At 51.8% G+C, this 8,495-nt stretch overlaps 1 pseudogene; it reads left to right on the top strand.

Moving 5' to 3' along the window:
- The first annotated feature begins 4,090 nt into the window (after positions 1-4,090).
- Positions 4,091-5,312, top strand: LOC147599823 (olfactory receptor 14J1-like; annotated as a pseudogene).
- The last annotated feature ends 3,183 nt before the right edge of the window (positions 5,313-8,495 follow it).

Consider the following 8,495-nt stretch of genomic DNA (forward strand, 5'->3'; position numbering starts at 1 on the left):
ACCAGCAGACCGTTGTACATGGAGCTGTGCTGCGCTGCACGTGCAGCCTGGCCTTCACGCCTGTGCTGTGCAGAGCAGAGCCTTTGGCTGCAGGACAACTTCAGCAGCTCATTGTCACAGCGGAGCCTGCGGGCAGCACCCACCCAGCACTGGCCCTTACACCTCCTGCATGGCCTTGCCTGTATCCAACAATGCGGGAAGGTGTTCTCATGAGAACATCATTTCTGTCTGACTGTAGAGATGGTGAAAAGAGTTTGGCTTTTGAGAGACGTTCCTGCAGTAGCTTGATCAGAACAGAGGAATGTCGTCTATGGGTGAGGTCTGCATTGCGTGCTGTGTGTGGGTCAGAGGCCTCTTCAGTGCCTCATCCCCTGCGGTTCCCACCATCTGGAAGGGACCTAAGGAGGTGACATGCAGGCGCCTATTTAATGACCACTTGAAGAGAGGCAAGAGGAATCCCACTTCCTGGGCATTTGTTGCGGGCATGGGAGGGAGCTGAGTCTCCTTCCAGCCCCAGGAACACAAACTGAGGAGAAGATGCATTCACAAACTCAGTTGAATCCCTTCCCTCAGCAAAGGTAAAGGTGATCCCTGCCCATCTCTATCTGGGTGTCCTGTCTAACAATGTGCCAAGAAGAGTTTATATTTACAGAGACTCTGTCAGTAAAAAAGGAATTACTCTGCTGAAAAACAGTCTCTTTCCGCAGCTGAGAATGGAACCATCAGTGATGGCTTCAGGCTGTTTCCCAGCAGGCTCCCCTGCAGCCCCAGGGACAGCTGGAGGGAGCCCAGAGGGGACAGAGAAAGTGCTGCCTTGGGCTGGGCCTGTGCTGCTGAGCTGGGCCGGGCTCCTGGGATGCAGGGAGCTGATGGTAACAGGGCAGCGCTGCAGAGAGACAGCTCTGCCCAGGAGCAGCTCCTCTGCCAAGCGCAGCAGGGCTGAGGGCTCTGCCTGCAGGAGCTGAGGGGAGAGGAGCGAGGCAGAGAGAGGTGAAAGGCAGCCTGGGGTGGGAGGAGAGTTGAGAGCTCAGTGATGGAGAAATCTTCACAGCCCTGGATATGGTAAGTCTTTGGATGCAGGGCAATGCAGCTGGAGGGACACCCAAAAGCTATCCCAAAGCATATATGATCTTCAAGGAGGAGTCTCTCATTTTCTCCAGAGCAGAGAGGAGGACATGCTCCAGAGTAGGAATTCCCTGCCGCTCTGTCAGAGGGACAGAGCATGATGGCTGCCTTCTCCCAGGGACGGCTGCAGGGTGTGAATGTGTGTGTGCAGCCAGGGGTGCCCAGGGCTGTCCTTCAGAGCAGGGTCCCTGCGCCCCAGGGGCTGTGTGCTGGGGCAGGGACTCTGCCTCTGCCAGGCTCAGCACTCAGCCTCCCTTTGTGAGCTCCCCAAGGCGCTGGGGAAAGAAGCTGTGGGTGGGAGGAACAACTTCTGGCCGATCAGGGTCCTTCTGCTGTTGAGAGGGTGCTGTGCGGGTCAGGGCTGCTCACAGCTCCACATCACCACTGGGAAACTTCCAAGGGGATGTTTCAAGAGGACGGTCAAGGCAGGGTTTGCTATAGAGATAAAGAGATTTCCTGAGTGTGATTTTTTTTTTCCTGCTCTGAGGGTAGGGGACAGATAGCAGGTGAGGAGAAGGGAGGGAAAGAAATAGAAAAGGAGCTGTCAAGCTTGGACAAGTCCTTGAGACTCCTGAGCTGTAACTGTGAGTGCTCAGCTGGTCTGCTAAGAGCCTCCTCAAGTGCCTTCAGCCACTCCTCTGCCCAGGACAGCACCAGCATCACCCTTGCTGCACCCAGCAGGGTTGTCCTGCCCTGGCCTTTGGAACCTCCAAACAGGAACAGGCACCCAGCCAGTGCCCTGCAAACAGGCAGGTGTGTGTAGGGCCAGGGTGAGTGCACAGAGGCTGGGATGGGGTCTGTGAGTGCTGACAGGGAAAAGAGATCAGACAGGAAAACAGCTGCCAGGAGGAAAATCTCCAGGCATCACAGTTACGATCAAGGACTGAGGGGAAACTAAAAGCAGAAACGTTATGGGAGGGAGAATTCAGAAAACTCTGTAGCATCCCCTCCAGTGCAGCCCCCTTCCTCTGAGCAAGCCCCCTGGCCTCCTCTCCCACCCACCCAAGCCTCTGCCCTCAGGGCTGTGGGGTCCCAGCCATGAACCCCCTCCTCTGCAGCCAGAGCTCCAGCAGAGCCGTGCTGCAGCTCTCCAGTCAGGTGCCCACGGCCCTCTGCAGAGCACAGGGGCTGAGAGCAGCTGCCCGGCAATGGTGGTGTTGGGGAGGGGGCACGCACAGCTGGGGGAGGGGGACGCTGTCCCCAGTGCCCGCCTGCCTCTGCCCTGTCCTCTCTCAGCTGCACCCTGGCTGTATTTGCCCTTGTGCCTCCACCTCTCTGTGGTGTTGCTGCTGGGATCTTGTTCTTGCTGTCAGGCTGTCTGGGGAGGGGAGTTCCAGCTGCAGAGTCCCCCCCTGATCTTGTGGGTCCTTTCCTGCAGCTGTGTCCATGGGAACAAGTGTCCTAGCTTTCACCTGTGGGGCTGTGGGCACTGCAGGCTGTGGGGCTGGGGCATCAGCTGCTTTTCCCTCAGTGAGATAGAATCATAGAATGAATCATAGAATCATAGAATGGTTAGAGTTGGAAGGGACCTTCAAAGGTCATCTAGTCCAACCCCCCTGCAAGGAGCAGGGACATCCCTGACTAGGTCAGGTTGCTCAGAGCCTCATCCAGCCTGGCCTTGAACGCTTCCAGAGATGGGGCTTCCACCACCTTTCTGGGCAACCTGTTCCAGTGTTCTATAACCCCCATCGTAAAAAATTTTTTCCTAATTTCTAATCTAAATCTACCCCCCTCTATTTTAAAACCATTACCTCTCGTCCTATCGCAACAGGCCCTACTAAAGAGCCTATCCCCATCTTTGTTGTAGGCCCACTTTAGGCACTGGAAGACCGCTATCAGGTCTCCCCGAAGCCTCCTCTTCTCCAGGCTGAACAGCCCCAACTCTCTCAGCCTGTTCTCATCAGAGAGGTGCTCCAGCCCTTTTATCATCTTCGTGGCCCTCCTCTGGACCTTCTCCAACTGGTCCATGTCCTTCTTGTGCTGGGGGCTCCAGAACTGGACACAGTACTCCAGGTGGGGTCTCACGAGGGCAGAGTAGAGGGGGAGAATCACCTCCCTCGACCTGCTGGCCACACTTCCATTGTGAAAACACTTACATAAATTTTTAGACGTCCTTCTATGCTGTGAGTTTCCCCCAAGCCTGCCAAACTGTCTCTTACCATCTTTGTGTTATCTGAAATTCCCATAGATAAGCACAGAGATGCTATGACCAAAGAAATGCTGTTGAGCTGGGCTAGAAGTGAGGTGCTGAGACCTTGAGTAAGGGTGAGATATTTAGTGGTCTGCAGTGGATCCCTGTGCTCTCAGCAGTGTCTGGTGGCATCTCACAAAAATACAGCAGTGTACTCGCCCTTAATCTCAGAATGCTGCAAGCCCAGATCACGTGTGACTGATGGACAGAGCAGCTCCCCTCATTCTGCTCTAAGCCAGACGCAATCCTCTTCATATGCAGGATTCACTCTGTTCTCCCTGAGTGCAGAAGAAATGCTGAGACTTACTTACATGCTAAAACACTCCTCAAAAAAAAAAAAAAAAAAAGAGGGATTTTTTTCAATTTTTGAGTTTCCATCTGCTTTTCCTACCATCTTCATTTCTGAGAACAGGAAATGCAGATGCTGACAAGCCCTTCTGCATTAGGGGTGATTTCATCCGGCAAAGTCAAGCACCAGAGCTGGCCTCTCCTTCCACCATTCCCATGAACTCACTGCTGCAGAGCAGCGCTGACACCTGGGCAGCCAGCGGGCAGAGGCCCAGCTCCTCACGGCACATTCAGCCAGCACCAAACCAGAGCTTCAGCAACAGAGATGAAGGAAGGTCTTTAGAACTGGAAAAAATTAAAAAAGGGACAGAGTTTTTAGGAAGGGAAGAGTCTGTACAAAATTTCTTTAATTTGGCTCAGAAAAGTCTCTCTGAGTTTGCAATGACTTTTCCTCCTTACAGGGGTTCCCATGCCCAGAGGAAGGAAATGTCCAACAGCAGCTCCATCACTGAGTTCCTCCTCCTGGCATTCGCAGACACACGGGAGCTGCAGCTCTTGCACTTCTGGCTCTTCCTCAGCATCTACCTGGCTGCCCTCCTGGCCAATGGCCTCATCATCACTGCCATAGTCTGCGACCACCGCCTCCACACCCCCATGTACTTCTTCCTCCTCAACCTCTCCCTCCTTGATATGGGCTGCATCTCCATTATTGTTCCAAAATCCATGGCCAATTCCCTGTGGAAAACCAGGGCCATCTCCTACTCAGGATGTGCTGCACAGGTCTTTTTCTTCTTCTTTTTGATGTCAGCAGAGTACTGGCTTCTCACCATCATGGCCTATGACCGCTATGCTGCCATCTGCAGACCCCTGCACTATGGGACCCTCCTGGGCAGCAGAGCTTGTGTCCACATGGCAGCAGCTGCCTGGGGCAGTGGGTTTCTCTATGCTCTGCTGCACACTGCCAATACATTTTCACTGCCACTTTGCCAGGGCAATGCTGTGGACCAATTCTTCTGTGATATCCCCCAGATCCTCAAGCTCTCCTGCTCAGACTCCTACCTCAGGGAAGTTTGGCTTCTTGTAGTTAGTCTCTCAGTAGCATTTGTCTGTTTTGTTTTCATTGTGGTGTCCTATGTGCAGATCTTCAGGGCTGTGCTGAGGATCCCCTCTGAGCAGGGACGGCACAAAGCCTTTTCCATGTGCCTCCCTCACCTGGCCGTGGTCTCCCTGTTTATCAGCACTGCCACGTTTTCATACCTCAAGCCCCCCTCCACCTCCTCCCCATTGCTGGATATGGTGGTGGCATCTCTGTACTCAGTGGTGCCTCCAGCAGTGAACCCGCTCATCTACAGCATGAGGAACCAGGAGCTGAAAGATACAGTGCAGAAGCTGATTCAATCAGCTCTTTCTCAGAAGCATTGAGCTGCCCATGTCTCTACAGAAGTGCTTGCAAATTCACCTCAGCAGTCTTCGCTTTGGGGATTTTATCTATGCTAAGCATGTTTATCCATGCCTGCATACACTCCACTTCACCAGAGGCATGGACCCAGCCTGTCTGACCCAGAGGTCTGTTCACGTGTGTCTGACACAAGGAAATTTCTGCATTCTCAGTGTCTGGAGGTTGGGCTCTTCTTCCAAATTTGAGGTCAGGCTGAAGGAATTGCCCCCACAGTGCCGTGCTGCTGTGCTGGTGTTCTCCATGGGATGAGGGGAGGAGGGTTGGGGCAAGGTGTTTGAGAATGGGCCAGGCTGAGCCTTAACATGTGGGTGTCTGGTTCCCTTGGAGATGGTGAACGATTGACATTCCACATAGGGATCTGCCTGGGACTGTCAGCCCACGGCTTTCTCACCACAGCCCCTCACTATGCAGAGCAGGGCCTCCAGCTCAGGGCCATGTGGAGAGCACAGGGAGGGGACAGGGGCAGCAAGTCAGGTCAGCATGGACACACTGCCCTGGAGAACGGCTCTTTGGGGGCAGGGACATTGCTGGGGAAGAGCAAAGGAGCAACTCTGTGCTTCCAGGAGGGGGTCAATGACCAAGAGAAACCTATTTGTGAATGCACCAGCTTGGGGCAGCTTTCTCTATTGCTGGGGAGCTGCAGCAGCCTGAGGAGCCCCTGGGCCAGGAGTCTTTTCCTGGGAGAGGGGCTGGCACAGAACAACTTGTTGTCAGTGGACAAGAAGGATGTCTTGGAGACAGGCACAAGGGACACACGGAGACACTGTCCTCTGTCTCTTCATGCCATGGGTTGCCTTCAGCCCTGAGACACCTCTGTTTTCTTCCTTCATTCTCCATGCTTGGATGGACCTCAGGAAACATCCATGAGCATGGAAGAAGCACAAACCTCCTGGACTGAGTTCCCATCGCTGCAGGGGAAGAGGAAAGATTGTGAGACACAGGGGAGTGCAGGGATGCAGTGGGGGTGTGTGGCAGTGTGTGTGTAAAAGAGAGGAAGAAGATGTGAAATGGTGAGGGGTGGGAGTGTGTCATGCTCAAATGAAATATATTCAGTTTTGATGTTGAGGCAGCAGAGGAAGGAGGATGCATGGTTCAGGGCTGGGACACGGAGCTAAAAAGAGGAGTCAAGGGATTCAGGGGTTGGCATCTTTAGCACCTGAGGAGCATTAGCAGGGCTTTGGAAGAAGCTGCACAGGTGATGGGGAACTCACAGCCATTGTGAGTTCAGTCAAACTTGGGACAGCAAGGGGTCAGAGTGAGGTGGGGAAGCAGGGGTGGAGATGGTCTCTTTGTTGAGTCTGCAACCCCCCAACAGAACTGAAATAATTTTCCTTTCTACTCTGGCTGCTGTCTCTTCCAATGAGGCCCCTGAGAAAACATGAGTTCCTTACAGCCACAAGGCTTTTTTCCCATTCCCCACTCTCCATACAGGCTGGGAGGTGTCCTACTGCTCTCCTGCACTCAGCATCACACACCCTCACTTCTCAGTGCTCCCATGAATGGCTGTCAGCATCCCATGAGGAAAAGGATGCCCCTGCCCACGGTATGGGGTCACTACAAGATCATCCTGCTCAATGGAATATGTCAAGGGCTTTCACAGTTGCCTTAACACTGGATTTTCAACCTGTAAGCAGTGCCTGTGACTTCCTACTTCACCAGCTCGCAGGGACAGGAACCTTATCTCCTCATTCCTTCATGGTCTCTTCAGTGATGGCCCTCAGTGGGGCCCACTGACATCCCCAGAGACTTGGAGGTTTGCTGCTGACTTTTACTGCTCTAGAGGCCACTTGAATCCACATTCAGTACCTGCAGTTCAGGAACTTGGCACCAGAGGGCTCATTAACATGCAAAATGCTCTAACAAGCCAAGTCTCTGGGCTTAATTCAATTCCTCCGCTCTTATGTGGCTAATTTGAGAGGTTACAGGAGTGTAGTCAAAGTACAAAGTTCTCAGTGATCAATGTCAGTAAGAAACAATTTATTCTTTATGCACCACGCCATTTTTTCTGCTTATGCATTACGTGCCATCAGCAAACTCCTGTTCATACTGATCTTGAGTCCTGATTGAATCTGAATATGTACGGAAGTCAAGACCCTGTATGTCAGACACTCTATGGGCAGTTTTCATCCCTGTGTACAACCTCACATGTCTCTCCTCAGCCACCTGGGACTGACAGCACCTCTGTTCAGATCAGAGCTTTCTCCACTCCAGCCTGTACCTGCCTGATTTCACCCATTGACACCAGTTTCCACTTCTTTTACTTGGGGAATGACATGCCCCTGGATACAGAATGATGTTTCTTAATTATAAAAAAACCGAAACTAAATGAATTTCTAGTTCAATTTGAAAAAAAAAATGCACTCCTCTGCTGTATATTAAGCCCACCTTACCTCCTCTGAAGTTTGCTTTCCACAGTGCATGGCCTTAGACCAAAGGAAAATACATTTTGTGCCAAGCACAGAGCCCAGGAGCCCCCAAAGCACTCCCTGGCCTGGACGCTGTTTGTCCATATTTGCTCACAGCATGTCACACTCTGAAGCCATGAGCTCCCTCGATTCACAGAGGGAAGCAAAGGGACAAAGTCAGTGAAAAGCTCTTTTTTGAACAGCCTGCGCTAATCGCAGCAGATCTGGGCTATAGAAATGTTTTCCAGCAGGCTCTGCAGCATCGAGACCCACTCATTTCTCATTCTCCTCCAACACTGGACAGCTCGGGTGCCATTATTCATATTTTCCCTTCTCCTCAAGGGAGAGAAATGAGTTGTCTCAACTGAGATGCTTTGGCCTACCCTGCCTGTCCACCATCTCCTGCTCCAGAAATGCTCCCATCAGCCCTGGGTCACATTTGCCAGTCCCATGTGGGGGCTTCAGGTGCCCCTGGGTGTCCTGGAGGCAGTGGCCACCTCTGTGTGGGCAACGGCATCAACCCCTGTATGACGGTATCAGGAAGAACTTGAATCATGCGCAGAAGAGACATCGTAGTAACAAATGTGTAAGAAGACTTCATTCTGAGAACTTGGACACTGTTCTGTAGAGTCTCATATTTATTTTTCATCAACCATGGACAACAATGAACAAGCTGTTGACACGTTCCCTCAAGATTTTCCCTCAAGATTTTCCCTCAAGATTTTTGCTCTGTTTTCTTCTAACTGGTACTATTTGAGGTTTCTCAAGTAACCTCTGATCTGATTCCTATCCATCATTGGTTGTGTTCCTATAGAGTCTTGCCATGAGGCACAATGGCTGAGGAGAATTTGTTGGTGAAATACGAGGCAAAGAGGACATGGAGTATCTCAGATCTATCTCCACCTACTCTTACTGAATTCAGCAGGGTCCACATATTATCTTTATTTCTTCTTTAATTGTTTCTAAACTAGTCACATCTTATTATAATGCCCTTGAACTGCCTTTTGAATTTCAACAGAGTTTTGAA

Source organism: Chlamydotis macqueenii, chromosome 8 (assembly GCF_036417535.1).
Source record: "Chlamydotis macqueenii isolate bChlMac1 chromosome 8, bChlMac1.mat, whole genome shotgun sequence".
NCBI classification, from domain to species: domain Eukaryota; kingdom Metazoa; phylum Chordata; class Aves; order Otidiformes; family Otididae; genus Chlamydotis; species Chlamydotis macqueenii.